Raw genomic sequence first — 16,817 nt, forward strand, 5'->3', positions numbered from 1 at the left:
TTCATTAAAATCTTCACAATGATAGGCTTGAGAGAAAGCGAGTTCTGCTTTCACAACAGGTGTTGAAAGGCGTTTGCATGCGTATCTTTGTGTCATAGCTGGATTTGGAGGGGACTGTGAACCCAGATTGCCTTCCAGGCATAGCCATCTGGCCCTGCCACTGAAACCCACTCCAGTGCATTTATCAGGCAAACACAAAGCACCTAATAAACTCCATACTATGGGATAATTAGCCAAGCGAGAACTCCAAATGAGAGCAAATTAATGTTAAAGAACTTCCATTGGTTGTACAGACACAGCAGGAGCGGGCTGGTTGTTAGGACGTTGGCCGTGGCGGAGGCAGGAATGCTGCTGGAAAGGAGGAAGGCATAGTGTGAGGCGGCTTCAGCGAGGTGGGGGCAGCGCAGCACGTCGCCTCTGTTTGTTAGTTTTGATGTATAGGCCTACGTTGAGTTCTCACTTTTTTTCAACGTTTTACATCAGCACACAGGTCCCGTCATATTCTGAGTGGTGTCTATATAGATGCCATCTGTCTTGCACATGCTGTCTTATTGTCATATCCGCAAGGATTTCCAACAGAATCATCCTTGTTTACTCTGTCAAAACGCACAGCCAGAGTACAAAACAATCTTTTTCCCTCTCCCTTGGTTCTTCACCCTGACCTCTTTCTCTCCCAGCAGATGGCATTTATTTAGGGGGTATTTATCAGGGTATAAATGTATTAATGAGTTTTCCATGTCCTTTGCTCTAGGCTTTGAGGAGTTGTACCATCCTTACAAAAGAGAGCCATGCTTCAGTCTTGCAGCACTACACTTATTTTATAATAGGGCTGGGTTGAAAATATCAATTTCTCATTTTGATTAACCAATATCGATTATTACCTGTTAAGATTTTGCTGTATTCAGTTGATGCGTGAACAAAACTTCCACAGGGAAGTCCATCAACAACCAATAAATCACAATATTGTTCTTCGTTATTTATGATATTAAACAAAAAGTCTAGGCTTTCGAATTCTGTCAGTTTTTTTTAAAATGAAATTCAAACAATAAATACCGTTTTGGCGCTCTTTAATGTGGCGTGTAAACTGATCATCTATTCCTCTTTGCTACTAGTTAGCATAACATAAACATGAATGAACATCAAAAGGTTCATTAAAAATATATAGTACAACTTACCGAAACGTAATATGTAGGCTATTAAAATCAAAGAAGGCAAAAACAGCCAATATGGCATTAAAATGACATGCTAGATTAGAAAAAAAAAATGGATTCCAAACTGGGTTTCATGTTCACTTTGACAACTGAACAACATCTAACTAGATAGAAAACAGACATGGTATTTTTCTTCTACATTGCGAGATTATTATTTTTTAGCAGTATTAATATTTTGTTTTCCAGTAAAAATTGTCTATATATTCTTAAGACAAGATAGGCTACATATGTATGAGAAACCTTAATAACATAAAGAATGTTAAAGAATATTTTTTAGCTTTATTTTTATGAACCCATTGGTTTTTAGATATATATATATTTTTTTACATATATCAAGATTGATGATAAAAACAACAACAAACGAAATAAAATCTGCTAGTTGTTTGCAAACAGCATGTTGTTGTCAGGTAATGAAATTTACAAAATGATGGTCAAATAAAATAAAAAATAAAATAATAAAAATATTATACATAAATTCAGTAAACTTTGTACTGTAACGCTGTCATTGATCACCTACGCACAGTGGCAATTGCACAAGATGCTTCTCATGATGTTTTACAACAAAAAAAACAAAAAAACATTTGATCTAAAGGCTTATGAGTATTGTAGAGTATTGTAAAACAAATTGCCAACATATGAATTTCTTTACAAAAAAATAATTTGAAATGAAGGAGTTAAATTAGAGTGAAAAGTTCAAGTAAAACCAGCCAACATAGCAATAGTTCATTTAAAATGTGAACTATTTAAAAAGCATTCTTCTGCTCCATATGGTATATGTTGTAATTTTATTGAATATTGAAAGTGAATTGTGACCTTAAGTACTAATTTACTTGACAAAGGAACTGATTCCGGTTCAGATTCTCCGGTCATTTTTAACATGGTGAAGCTTTCAGTTATGTTTGTAGTGCTGTGCTCGAGGACACAGCAGTTGATGATCGCTTTGGGAGAATATAACAGCTGGTTTGGATCTTTTCCATGCTTTTATCATCACAGAGTCAGGTTGCATAACTCTCTGATCTCCTCCTGCGGCTCCTCATTTGCCCTACATTCCACCAGAGCTTTAAGGCGCTACATGCTTTCTCTCTTCTTTAAAAAACAAAACACTAAAAAACACTAAAAATCTTTTTATTTTTGTATAATCCATGTCCAGCAAACCTGCCAGACATTTGATGGCAAAGCACTGAAAACAGTCAGGTGGTGTGACAGACTACCGCTAATTTCATTAGCATACAGCACGGAAGCATTTCTCCACAACAGCCTCAGGGAGAACCGGACGTGTATCATAGTCACGGAGGAATCTGCAGTGACAGCCATGTACGGTCTGAGAAGAACGTGTGAAGAGAGGAGAAGTGATAGGACGAAAACATTCAAACGAACATTACACTGTGTATGCTTCTGGGTGGTCTTTGATACAGGATATTCCAGTTAATTAATGATTAATGTATTATTAATGTTTTGCAACACGTTGCATCATTCTTACCTTTTAATTACAGCACGCCCTATGCGGTTCAGTGCCACTGTTTTACATCGTTGAAACAGACACTTTATGTTTTCAAGTGAGAAGGGAATGCATTGAATTTGATGTAGGCCTACATTAAAGCTCTGAAGAATAACAGATCCTCCAGAACGTGCGTTTCTCATTAAAGGTGCCATAGAATGTGAAATTGAATTTATCTTGGCATAGTTAAATAACAAGAGTTCAGTACATGGACATGACATACAGTGAGTCTCAAACACCATAGTTTTCTCTTTCTTATTTAAATCTCGTTTTTGAAAAACACCCCTGAAAAACGGGCGAATCTCCACATAACACCAACTGTGACGAAACCGATGGGATCATTAATATGTACGCCTCTAAAAATTTGCATATGCCAGCCCATGCTCAGTGCCAGGCGAAACTGCACAGCCGAATCATCAGAAGTTCTGCAGGTGAAGAAACAAGCAGGAGGAGGATCATAGGGAAAATGGCAGATCTATCTATAATCTATCTATCTATAATCGGATACCGCTACAGTTTAATTCGAAGTTGTTTAGTTGCTCTGCCCATTTCACCACGGACTGTTACAACAATATCAAGCAGCCAGGCTTCTCTCGGCGTCTCAAACGGACGAAGGGGGCAATTTCAACTAACGTTATATTCCCGCAAGCGGCAAGTAGGGATTTTATTAACGATAATTTACATTGTGTTATCTAGATCCAGCGCGATATTGTTTTTTCCTCGAGAGACATCATGGCTTGCAAACGAGCGAACGAAGCATGGCAGTTGCTCAGTGTTTGGTTGTACAAATGAACACAAAAATATTTTTTTGCTCCTTCATCCGAGCCTCTGGAGAACCAGTGGGTTATGTGAATTTCTGATGTGTAATTGTTCAAATTCAGACAGATAATCTTTCTTTCAAAGTCGTTCAACACTGTTTATGCATCAGTATATCGCGTTGCAGTGATAAGATCTTCATTCACGCGATCAACAGGCTGTCATCTGCTCAGTGCTCATCACTGAAACCTTTTATGTGATGGGAATAGATCTAAATACTTTAAAAAAAACTTCTCATGATTCGTTAATCCCGATAGCTGTAATAGTAAAAACATATAAAAGCTGTAATAGTAAAAGTTTTCCAGATAGCTCTACATGTAATGCCAGATATTTCATATGCAAGCATGTCAGCCAATCACAGCAGTGGGCAACAACACTGAAGTCTCACAGCAGACACGCCCCTTCAAACAGAGTGTTCAAATCAATGGATGAAATCAGGCTAGGAAATATGCCTTTTATTTCTAAATTATAACAAATTTTGATCTAAAAAACATACTAACATTATAAGGGCACCCCAGGAAACATTATAAAATAATAAAATAATCCATTCTATGGCACCTTTAAAGTTGGCATTAAATGGAAACACATTTTGTTTTCTAAATGCATGTTATAGATATTATATTGTGAACAATTGTCATAACTGGATCTTCTGGTAAAAAAAGACACGTGGAGTTTTCCCAATCATTTAGGGTGCTTTTACACTGGTTTAGTTCAGAACGGGGCACAGTTTGCATGAAAAATCGCTAATGTGGACGCTGTCATGCGGACCCAGGTGCGCACTGGGGTACCGAACCCGAGACTACCTGGAGGAGGTGGTCTGAGTTCGGTTGCACTCGAACCATGCCGCGGTTCGCGTGAATGTGAAAGCAACACGGATTCGGGTTCGCACTTGTTCGGGAAGTAAAGTTACCTGTGCATGTGTTTTAGCTGATTATGATGTATTTAGTTAAATAAAACACATGTAAGGGATGACAGTGTTGATGATTTACCTTCGATATAGCGAGAGTGAGCCTGCAGTGTATTCGCGCATAGCGCATGGTATCAGGGCTAGAGATGCGCGGTTGTCGGTTACAGCCGCGGACTCCGCGGTGATCGATCGGGCGGATGACGTGACGAAAAATAATTAGGGGTTCAAGCACGAAGTGCTGAAACCCTATTGTAATTGTACTGATTTTTATTATTAGGGGTTCAAGCACGAAGTGCTGAAACCCTATTGTAATCGTCCTGATTTTTATTATTATTATTTTTCCGCCATAAAACGCATCGTGCAGCCCAAACCGTAAGACCTAGAGACTTGAAACTTTGCCAGATGGTAGTACTATTGCTCGCTACTCAGATACACGGACTCAGCCCAATCGGCCCATAGGTGGCGCTATAGCAATCAAAAGCGCAAAACTGCTCAGAACTCCCAGACCGTAAGGCGTAGCTTCAAGTGTCTTATATCATTGAAATCCAGAGCTCCTGAAGAAAAAAACGTATATCTCCGATTTCATTTCCGCCATGATAGATTTTTCGCCATTTTGAATTTTGTCAAAAACCTACTTTTGCGAACTAGTCCCTGGTTTTTCGCCCGATCGGAACCAAACCAGTGCGGAATTGTTCTCTGGAGTCTGAAGATCAATAATTATCGAAAAAAAGTTGAAATTTCGATTAATGGTCGCTAGGGGGTGCAAAATTAACGTTGTGGGAGGAGCCTATTTTACTAAAATGGCTATAACTCAAGAAGTAATTAAGTAAACTTCACCAAACTTGGAACACATGTGTAAGAGGTCAATCTGAGGTCACAGTAAAAAAATTGCGTCGATTGGCCACATGGTGGCGCTATAAAACAAATAAAAACATATAGACAACTGACCGTTTTTCCGAATGACTTGAAATTTGGTATGCAGTGTCTTGGCCCAAGGGGCCATGTATGTCTAAAAGGATATTGGCGTATCTCGAAAAACATGGCTGCCATTGGCCAATGAGGTTTGAGCATCGTTAACGAAGTCCGATCGGAGCGAAACTCGATGGGCATGTTCGGCTCAAGCCCCTAGAGGTCTGTAAGAATTTTGAAAGAAATCGGCCACTAGTTGGCGCTAACGAGTTTTAAGGCTCTGTAATCACGTGGTGTTACACTTATCATCACAAAATGCATATCATTTGATAGATCTGCTCATGCTGAACAACTTTGCCTCAAGAACCATCACTGTCAATCAAACTGTTCATTAAATATTCATGAATATGTTAAAAACCTACTTTTGCGAACTAGTCCCTGGTTTTTCGCCCGATCAGAACCAGACCAGTCTAGGACAATTCTCTGGACTCTCTAGATCAATAATTATCGAAAAAAAGTTGAACTTTTGCATTTTTCGCATGGGTATAATTGGGTCATAAAGAAAATGGGCGTGGCAAAATGCACTCAAAAGCCTATAAATCCTAAACGAAAACTCAGAACTTCACGAAAATTGGTGAGCATATGTGCCACAACATCATTAACAAGCATGCAAAATATCATGGAGATCGGACTATAGGTGGCGCTATAACTGTTAAAAAGCTTGCCTGTATTGGCTGTAAATGGACTTTTCCATCTATTATTTCAGTGGTTAAAAGCTTTCTAAACAAATCTTAATGTCTTAAATGCTTATGTGCTTAAAGGCCTTAAATGCTTGAACCCCGATAAATGCTGCTTGCAGCTTTATTATTATTATTATTCTTCCCTAAAACGCATCGTGCAGCCAAAACCGTAAGGCCTAGAGACGTGATACTTGGTCAAATGGTAGTAGTATTGCTCGCTACTCAGATACACGGACTTAGCCAAATCGGCCCATAGGTGGCGCTACAGCGACCAAAAGCGCGAAACTGCTCAGAACTCCTAGACCGTATGTCGTAGACTCAAGTGTCTTATATCATTGGAAAGCTGGATGCCTGACGAACAAAACGTATATCTCCGATTTCATTTCCGCCATGATAGATTTTCCGCCATTTTGAATTTTGCCAAAAACCTACTTTTGCGAACTAGTCCTAGGTTTTTCGCCCGATCGGAACCAAACCAGTACAGAAATGTTCTCTGGAGTCTGAATATCAATAATTATCGAAAAAAAGTTGAAATTTCGATTCACGGACGCTAAGGGGCGCCAAAACGTACGTTGTGGGAGGGGCCTATTTTACTAAAATGGCTATAACTCCAGAAGAAAATGAGGTATCTTCACCAAACTCGGTACACATGTGTAAGAGGTCAATCTGAGGTCACAGTAAATAAATCGCGGCGATTGGCCACATGGTGGCGCTATAACATGAAAAAAACATAAAACAGGCTTTAACCACCTGACCGTTAGTCCGATTGACTTGAAAATTGGTATGCAGTGTCTTGGCCCAAGGTGTCATGTATGTCTATGAGGACATTGGTGTATCTCAAAAAACATGGCCGCCATCGGCCAATGAAGTTTGAGCACCTATTAGACAAGGTTAACGGAGGCCGATCGGAACGAAACTCGATGGGCATGTTCAACTCATAGCCCTAGAGGTCTGTAAGAATTTTGAAAGAAATCGGCCACTAGTTGGCGCTAACGAGTTTTACGGCTCTGTAATCACGTGGTGTTACACTTATTGTCACAAAATGCATATCATTTGATAGATCTGCTCATGCTGAACAACATTGCCTCAAAAACCATTGCTGTCAATCAAATCGTTCATTAATTATTCGCGAATATGTTAAAAACCTACTTTTGCGAACTAGTCCCTGGTTTTTCGCCCGATCGGAACCAGACCAGTCTAGGACAATTCTCTGGACTCTCCTGATCAATAATTATCGAAAAAAAGTTGAACTTTTGAATTTTTCGTATGGCTATAATTGGGTCATAAAGAAAATGGGCGTGGCAAAATGCACTCAAAAGCTTATAAATCCTAAACGAAAACTCAGAACTTCACGAAAATTGGTGAGCATATGTGCCATAATATTCTAAACAAGCATGCCAAATTTCATGTTGATCGGACCATAGGTGGCGCTATAACTGTTAAAAAGGTTTGAAAACCATATATTTCCTATGGTAAATTGCCTGTATTGGCTGTAAATGGACTTTTCCATCTATTATTTCAGTGGTTAAAAGCTTTCTAAATAAAACTTAATGTCTTAAATGCTTATGTGCTTAAAGGCCTTAAATGCTTGAACCCCGATAAATGCTGCTTGCAGCTTTAATTATTATTATTATTATTATTATTATTTTCCCCTAAAACGCATTGTGCAGACCAAACCGTAAGAGCTGGAACCTTGAAACTTGGCCAAATGGTAGTCCTCAATTTGGGGAGAACCTATAAAAGTATGACCCCGATTGGCCCATAGGTGGCGCTATAGCAACCAAAAGCGCAAAACTGCTCATAACTACTAGACCGTATGACGTAGACTCAAGTGTCTTATATCATTGGAAAGCTGGACGCCTGACGAACAAAACGTATATCTCCGATTTCATTTCCGCCATGATAGATTTTCCGCCATTTTGAATTTTGTCAAAAACATACTTTTGCGAACTAGTCCTAGGTTTTTCGCCCGATCGGAACCAAACCAGTGCAGAAATGTTCTCTAGAGTCTGAATATCAAAAACTATCGAAAAAAAGTTGAAATTTCGATTCACGGACGCTAAGGGCCGCCAAAACGTACGTTGTGGGCGGGGCCTATTTTACTAAAATGGCTATAACTCCAGAAGTAAATGAGGTATCTTCACCAAACTTGGTACACATGTGTAAGAGGTCAATCTGAGGTCACAGTAAAAAAACCGCGGCGATTGGCCACATGGTGGCGCTATAACATGAAAAAAACATAAAACAGGCTATAACCACCTGACCGTTAGTCCGATTGACTTGAAAATTGGTATGCAGTGTCTTGGTCCAAGGTGCCATGTATGTGTATGAGGACATTGGCGTATCTCAAAAAACATGGCCGCCATCGGCCAATGAAATTTGAGCACCTATTAGACAAGGTTAACGGAGGCCGATCGGAACGAAACTCGATGGGCATGTTCGACTCAAGGCCCTAGAGGTCTGTAAGAATTTTGAAAGAAATCGGCCACTAGTTGGCGCTAACGAGTTTTACGGCTCTGTAATCACGTGGTGTTACAAATATCCACATAATATGCATATCATTTGATAGATCTCCTCATCCTGAACAACTTTGCCTCAAGAACCATTGCTGTCAATCAAACCGTTCATTAAATATTCGCAAACATGTTAAAAACCTACTTTTGCGAACTAGTCCTAGGTTTTTCGCCCGATCGGAATCAGACCAGTCTAGGACAATTCTCTGGACTCTCTAGATCAAAAACTATCAAAAAAAAGTTGAAATTTTGCATTTGGATGGCTCTAATAGGGTCATTTAAAAAAAGGGCGTGGCAAAATACATTAAAAATCCTATAAATCCTAAATGAAAACTCAGAACTTCACAAAAATTGGTGAGCATATGTGACATAACATCATTAACAAGCATGCCAAATTTTATGGAGATCGGACCATAGGTGGCGCTATAACTGTTAAAAAGCTTTAAAACCATATATTTCCTATGGTACATTGCCTATATTGGCTGTAAATGGTCTTTTCCATCTATTATGTCAGTGGTTACATGCTAAATAAAACCTGATAACTTTTGATGCTTTTGTGCTTAAAACCCCTTAAAGGCCTTAATAGCTTGAACCCCGATAAATGCTGCTTGCAGCTTTAATATTTTAATTAAATTCGGGCGGGTGGCAGGCGGTTGAACCAATCAAATGAAAGTCTCGCGGCTGTCATCAGTAGCACCTTGCATCGCCCAATCAGCGAATGGCGGGCGGGTGCGGTTTTGAAAATTGGTCAAAAACGTTGGTGCGGATGGATGGCGGACGGATGATGAGTTTTGTGATGCGGTTGCGGTTGTCTCCTCAAAAGAGTCAGTTTGCAAGCAGCAGGAAGCCACCTTATGCAACACACACACACAGTAAACCTGTGTTGTTCAATCAGCAGCGCATAATAGCACAGAATTAATAAAAAACACAATATATTGACCCGCGTTGTTTTCTATTATGCGCCGTGCACGTTTGTGATGACGTAATATGCACGAAAACGCACCAGGGTTCGATAGAATCAAGTTGAGTGTGAAACCAGACCAAAGCTGCGGGGGGACGCCGGGAGCAATAACGCTCGCGCAGCAAACAAGCCCAGTGTGAAAGCACCCTTAGTCACCTAAACCCAAGCTTATGTTCATCTGCCTCTACTTTTGAGTGCCACGCCCATATCGTAATATCCAATCAACAACCAATTGAACCAAGTCTACTTTTTATTTATTTTTCGATTAAACCTTTACACTCGGATGTACGTCACAATAGAGATGTCGCTACTTCCTTTTTTTATTGCGACTTTAAAAAACAGTTATTGGCCTGGTTTCACAGACAAGGTTTAAATAAAGCCAGGATTAGGCATCAGTTAAATTAGGACATTTAAAGTCTGTGTAAAGCAATATTAAATATATGTCCTGAGTTGGTCACGCCACAGAAAAATGTATTAACCACCCAGCCAAATTTGAATTACCAAGTAAATAATATAAATGATCAAAATCTTTGAAAAAATAAGCAGTATTCTATGCTCTAAAACGCTGGTGGCATGTCTGCCTGTTGGCACTGAAACCATGCCCACTCGCGGGAAACTTACACTCATTGGTGGGCACGTACTGCCACCGATGGCACCAGTTGCCAGGGGGACAGGAGGATGAAGGCCGGGGCAGAAGATAGTCAGTTCAGCCCCATTCACCAGTAACAGTGGATTATCAGTGAATCCCATTTGTCTCTGATGAAAGTTTGTAAAACTATTTGGTGTAAATGTTCAATGCAGAGGCGTCCATCAAGGTGGTTCTTTACAAAATTAATCCACCTCTTTTTGAAATTGTTTTTAGGGGATTTAAATGAGACTGAACTGTTTTGTAAATTATCGCAACCAGGTAATATGCATTTACGGGACGAAGGCGTAAGCTTGCTAGCAAACTGTAGGCTGTAGTAACTAATGGTAATAACAGTAACTCTCGATTGAGCGTGCAAACCAGTAATGCTAATGTGCTCTAGTTATTATAGTGTTAGGGAAGAGGCCATATTCAGTGGCTCCAGTGTGTCTTCGAGCCATTTATTTCAGGCCCGCTCAAAAAATCCTGAACACAAAAATTGTGAAAAAACTGTTTAATGGTCTAACTCCACAATTCATTACTACATAGATGGTCTTTATAACGTGTTTTCAGCAACACATTTATAACATTTAAAATGTGTTTAGAAACAAATCTCTGAATTGCCTTCACACTGACTTCAAGTAGCTTTAATAATCATGCCTTTACTGGTACATTAAACATTACTGGTATGCATCTTGAGACAAAACAATGGCACTGACATAGTTTAAGATGTGTCAGTGCAAGTTGCTTTCAGTTAAAACAGCTCAAACATGCATTTTAGTCTAGGACTAGGCTTAAACCAAGGCAATGGTCTTTTCAAAGTTTGGCTGGATGAGATGATATACTCTGTCCTTGATCCATTTAAATGCGCAGTCCCTAACCTACATGTCTTGAGGCAATGTTGCAACCATGATAAGAGGCTGCCGTAAATGTCACTCTAATGATGTGGAACAAATCTCAGTTCATGGGTAGGGCAGACATGCTAACCGTACTTCTCATTACACCCACCCGAAGGAGGCTAGCAGAGATTATGAGAGTAAAGCAGTAATTATAGTCACCCTCAAGCTGTTTCATTATCTTGAGGTGTTATTTAAACCTACACCATTACATTTGTTCTATTTAGGATTTCCTCTCAAATTTGTGGCTGTGCTAAACTTTTACAGTAAACAATAACATATCAAGGGTTTAATCAAGATTTAAATGTGGTTAAATAACAGATTTGGGTGGAATGGTTGAAATGTTGGCGACGTGACCTGCTGGGTAGTGCACATGCTCCAACGTGATGTGTAGTGGTGCTCATGCAGGTCATCTAGGTTAAAATCCAATCCTGTCCTCCCTTCATCTCCTCCCTATTTTTTTTTTTTTACATTTTACTCCCTCACAAAAGTGCCAAAAAAATTAAAAGGAGATTTTTACATTTTCTAAAATGTAATGAGGGGAGAGTTTATTGACACTGAGTGAAAATAACCAACATTGTTGGCAATTTCTTTTTTTACTAACTCTCCCTACCATGGTTCACATTTATACCTAAAATCACAGTGATTAGCATGTATCTGTAGCAAATTCCATACACCATCAGCACCGAACCCCACAGCTCCACCCATTTGGTCATTTTCAGAATTCTAACTATTAACACCTGTTGCAGCTCATCAAGGACACCTTTATAAGCTCACACTTCACCACCTCTCTTTGTCTGGTCTCGTCAGCAACTTGGCGGTGCATTAACCTACCTGATGCTTACCTTCTATGATGCCTTGCCTTCAGCATTCCCAACCTACTGCTCATCCATTTTCAACTGTCTGTCTGTCTGTCTGTCTGTCTTCATCATCTTCTGCACAAGCCATCATCCTACAACTGAAAGAAAGACATTTGAGTTAAGTGAAGTGGTGACTGAATGTTTTTCTGCATTTTTTACTTACCAGTGAGATTCCTGCTACTGTGATATCCGTTTAATAAACTGCTGTTTGCTGTGCATACCTGAGTCTGTTCTTCTGTTCGTGAGAGAAGATCAGACCTCAAGGAAGGAGAGATGGATATTGAAGATTCAAGTAATCCACCAGCCGATCCATTTGCCTATCTTTTGGAGGATCTCCATCAAACGCTTCAACCACCAGTCAACGCTTCTGTACCCGATGTCTCCGCCAGTCCCATGGCCCAACCAGCGACATATGCAGGTGCGGTGGAGGATTGCAGCGGTTTCATATTACAGTGTGTGCTGTATTTTGATATGTAGACCCAGCAATTTCAATCAGACCAAGATAAAATTGCCTACATAATCACTTTGCTCACCGGATATGCTCTGCAATAGGCAAAATCCATTAAGGAGCAAAATGGCCCGATAACCCATTCCTTGGATGTTTTCCTTATAGAGTTCCTTCAAGACCCCAAACTGCCAATTCCCTGTCAGTTCACGATCAGTTGTACCACCTGCGTCAGGGACGTTCCTCCGTTTCTAATTATGCAGCCAGTGGGTGGAACGAAGTGGCGCTCATAACATAGCGGGTGGTTGCATGGTAGGTGGTTGCATAACGCACCTGTCTCGTATCTCTCACGGAGGAGCGGCTGCTTAAAAGGAGGAGTGACGACGGTGAAGGACGAGAGAGGCCAGGCCTGGATTTATGTTGTGTTTTGTTATATGTGACAGCAGTCGTCCATGAGGGACTGCTGTTTTTACTTTCAGTTTGTATTTGTTTATTTTATGTTTATTAAAGTTTTTGAATGTTCGCCAGTTCCCACCTCCTTCTTCCCACAACATCTAACCTTGCTACACTGGTGCCGAAACCCGGGAGGAAGGAGGGACGCGCTATCGGAGAGCCCTCGCTGCTGCGGGGGATCACGGTAATGAGGAGGTCGGGCAGCAAAGGAGTGGAGACCGCCGATGGTTGCCCGAGGCGATGGTGCTGGAGCGAATATGTCTTTGAACAGCAGGTGGGACTGAGAGCTCGCTGCCGTGCTCCTGGGTCGAGGAGGGGTGACTGCCGTCCGAGAGGGAGCGGAGGAGTCGCTCCTGTTTATCGTGGGCTGGAGCCTTTTGCCATCAGCCAGGATGGGGACGGAGCAGGTAACGGGGGACTCGCTGCCGGCTGCCCTCTACCAGAGGAGCCATCGCCGTCAGCCAGGAGGCGGAGGAGCGTCGAGCCGTCCCCCAACGGATGTCTAGTACTATAGCATGGCACCGCGAGTGAGTCTCTCAGCTGGCTGAAGACCGAGCAGCAGTGTGTCTGGGAACCGGACCAAGATTTTTTTCCTCTCTCCCCTCTCTGTCGCTCCTCATGCTTCCGTCTCCTTTTCTCTCGCCTCGTCTGTCCATACCCCCAGGTGCCATTATGAGTACCTCAGTATGCTGTACAGGCAGGCAAACTCCCCTTCCGTATTACAAGGGTTCATGAATGAGGTGTTTTAGGTGTTAAAAATGTGAGTTCCACAGATCCACCATCCACTTCTTGGGTTATGTCATTGATGAACATGGTATCCAGATCCAAGCTGTCAGAGATTGGCCACAACTATCATCTGGCAAAGAACTGCTATGCTTCTAAGGTTTCACCAATTTCTACAGAAGCCTTTTGCACCGCTCCTACCCTATCACATCCGAATCCTTACTTGCCTTTCGTCGTGGAAGTGGACACCTCCACCACTGGGGTAGGAGCGGTCCTCTCTCAGCGGCAGCCACCCAAACTTGGTCCATGTGCCTTCTTCTCTAAGAAACTGCCCCCGGCGGAGCAAAACTATGACATCGTAACAGGGAGTTTCTGGCAATCAAATTGGATCTGGAGGAGTGAAGACACTGACTGGAGGGAGCCAAACACCCTTTTCAAGTTATCACTGATCATTGAAATTTGGAATATCTTCGAGACACACGCCATCTTATATCTTCTAACCCTCGTCAAGCCCGCTATGCCCTTTTCTTCACCTGATTCCATTTCACAGTTACCTATTGATCAGGACACAAAAATCTGAAGGCTGATGATCTATCCCATCTGCACTCTCCTGAAGTATCCACCAACCAACCTGAACCCATACTCCCTCCAGCTTTCATTGTAAATTCCATCCAATGCTCCTTGGACGACCAGATCACTGAGGCAACATGCTCCGAGCCAGCTCCACCGGGAGGTCCTGAGCGACGGACATATGTACCATGAGCCTTAAGCGTGTCCCTCATGGACTCAGTTCATACCTATCCAGGATCCAGACACCCAAGCAGCCAGCAAACCCTCTCACTTCTTCGTAACCGTTACTGGTCCAGTATGACCCAGGATGTCGCTCGGTATGTACAAGGCTGCTCCACATGTGTAATCTCCAAGAGCCCCCCATCACTTACCTGAAGGAAAACTTGTACCACTTCCTATTCCTAATAGATCTCACATTGGAGTTGATTTTATAACCAATCTTTCTCCCTCTGATACCAGTATTCTCGTTGCAGTGGACCGCTTCTCTAAATCATGCCGGCTGTTTCCCTCAGATGCCTTCCTTCAGCAATGCAAACCGCCAAGGCGCTCTTCCAGCAGGTTTTCATCTTTTACGGCATACCAGAGGATATAATTTCAGACCGAATAATTATATTATTCCAAATTTAATTACAATTTAAAGTAACTTTTTTATTTTAATATATTTTAAAATACCATTATTCCTGTGATCAAAGCTGAATTTACAGCATAATTACTTCAGTCTTCAGTATCACATGATCCTTCAGAAATCATTCTGCTGATTTGATGCTCAGGAAACATTTATTAAAATTATAAATTTTGAAAACAGCTGTGCTGCTTAATATAAACTTTTATTGTAGGATCCTTCAGCAAATAGAAAGTTCAAAATAACCGCATTTTAACATTATATGGCCTTTGCTGTCACTTTTGATCAGTAGTGAACTTCATGCAAACAGTATATATACTTGCTTTTACCCTCTGTGTAATTAGTATTCATCTTTTATTTTAATACATTTCAAAAGTTGTAAATAGCCACTGCCGAAAATGTGTGTAATGCTTGCCTGTGCAAAAGCTGCTGACACTGTATTAGGGTGTTACTCTGCAGTTGCTAACATGTCCTGGGTGGTTGCTAGGGTATTGCTATGTGGTTGCTTGACTGTTGGTGGTTGCTAGGTGTCTGGCTCAAGTGGCAAAAGAGTCAACTCTGAAATCTGGTCCTTAGATATGGCTACGGTCACATATTAAATGGAAGTCAATGAGACTCAGCTTAGTTTTATCATTTGCCATGTAAAGGGTCTAAACACTTATAGCAACAGTAATAGCACACCTATCTTTAACGAGCTGCTTTGAGCCATCATCTATGTCCACAGAGCAAATGGTGTGGGACGAGTTCCTAAGTTTAAACCTAGGATTAGAGGTTTGCTCACATAAGCTAACCCTGAGCAATAGTTATAGTGGTTGCTAAATATTGTTATCTGTTAACGAATACCTGCATTTACAGTCCCAGAAAACAGACACTGCTGAGCTCCAGTTGGTGGGGGCGTTGTCTCAGGGTACAACAGCCTGTGTTTATCATACAGCATTTAACACACCATTCACAGATAAATAAATGCTCCAACCTCTCATTGACAGCTGGCCCAAACAATGTCTGTAACATCCTTCTGACTCACTGTCTCTTTTGCACGATATATTGTGCAATGTCAGTTTCACTGCACAACAATTTCAAGTCACATGGCAACAGCAGTGACACTTTCAGACTTTTCAAACTTCCAGTTTTATGTGGCTCATCCTATGCTGTTTGTGCTACAGACCTTAATTATGTTGAAGAGAGTGTGTTGTTTTCCTTTTGTGTTTGGAATTCCCCTGACCAACAATAAAAAGCCATATCTAAGGACCTAAATATCAGTTGCTGAGTTTCCATTCAGGTATTTTTTTTAGGCAAATTTTGGAATTAGTGCGAATAGGAAAAAAAATGGCTAAAAGTTTGTTAAGGTGAGATTCACATTAGCGCGATTTTGAATTTTGTGGGCAAAAAGGTCCATTGTTTATTGTAAATGGTGTAGAGATGAAGCACAACTCACACAGAAGTCACTTTCAAACCAAGCAACTTTCTGTTGGTCAACACACTGAATTCACGTGAAATTTTTTGCAAATTTGAAGGTGAATCAGTATGGGGAAAGCTTTCGCCCTCACGCAGAATTCCCGATCACATGGATTTATATTCAAAAGACTGGATTTTGCCAGTGAATATATGCAGAACATCGATTCTCAATACCAGTAGGAAATGACTGAGGTGCCCTTGAGCAAGGCATCTAACCCCCAATCACTCCTCGGGCGCCACAGTGAATGGCTGCCCACTGCTCTGGGTGTGTGTCCACGGTTTGCACTGCGTGTGTGTTCACTACTTACTGCTCCTAATGTGTGTGCACTAACTTGGATGGGTTAAATGCAGAGGACAAATACAAATACCAAGTATTACCATAAAACCTAAACCTAAAAGAAGTTATTTTAAAGAATGTTTCAGCTGAGACATTTTTCAAAATGTCATCTTTCCTGTCTGGTATGCTAAGTTTAAATTTTTGTCCAAACTATCCCTTTAAGACAAAAAGCACATTAAGGTGATGGAAAAAGTTTGTTTTCTCTCACATAAAATGTTGGTTAGAAACCATCCACCTAGCAACGACATAGCAATGATGCGTCACCATTAACACCCT

The sequence above is a fragment of the Abramis brama genome (genome assembly GCF_963993115.1).
Source record: "Abramis brama genome assembly, chromosome: 13".
Taxonomy (NCBI): Eukaryota; Metazoa; Chordata; class Actinopteri; order Cypriniformes; family Leuciscidae; genus Abramis; species Abramis brama.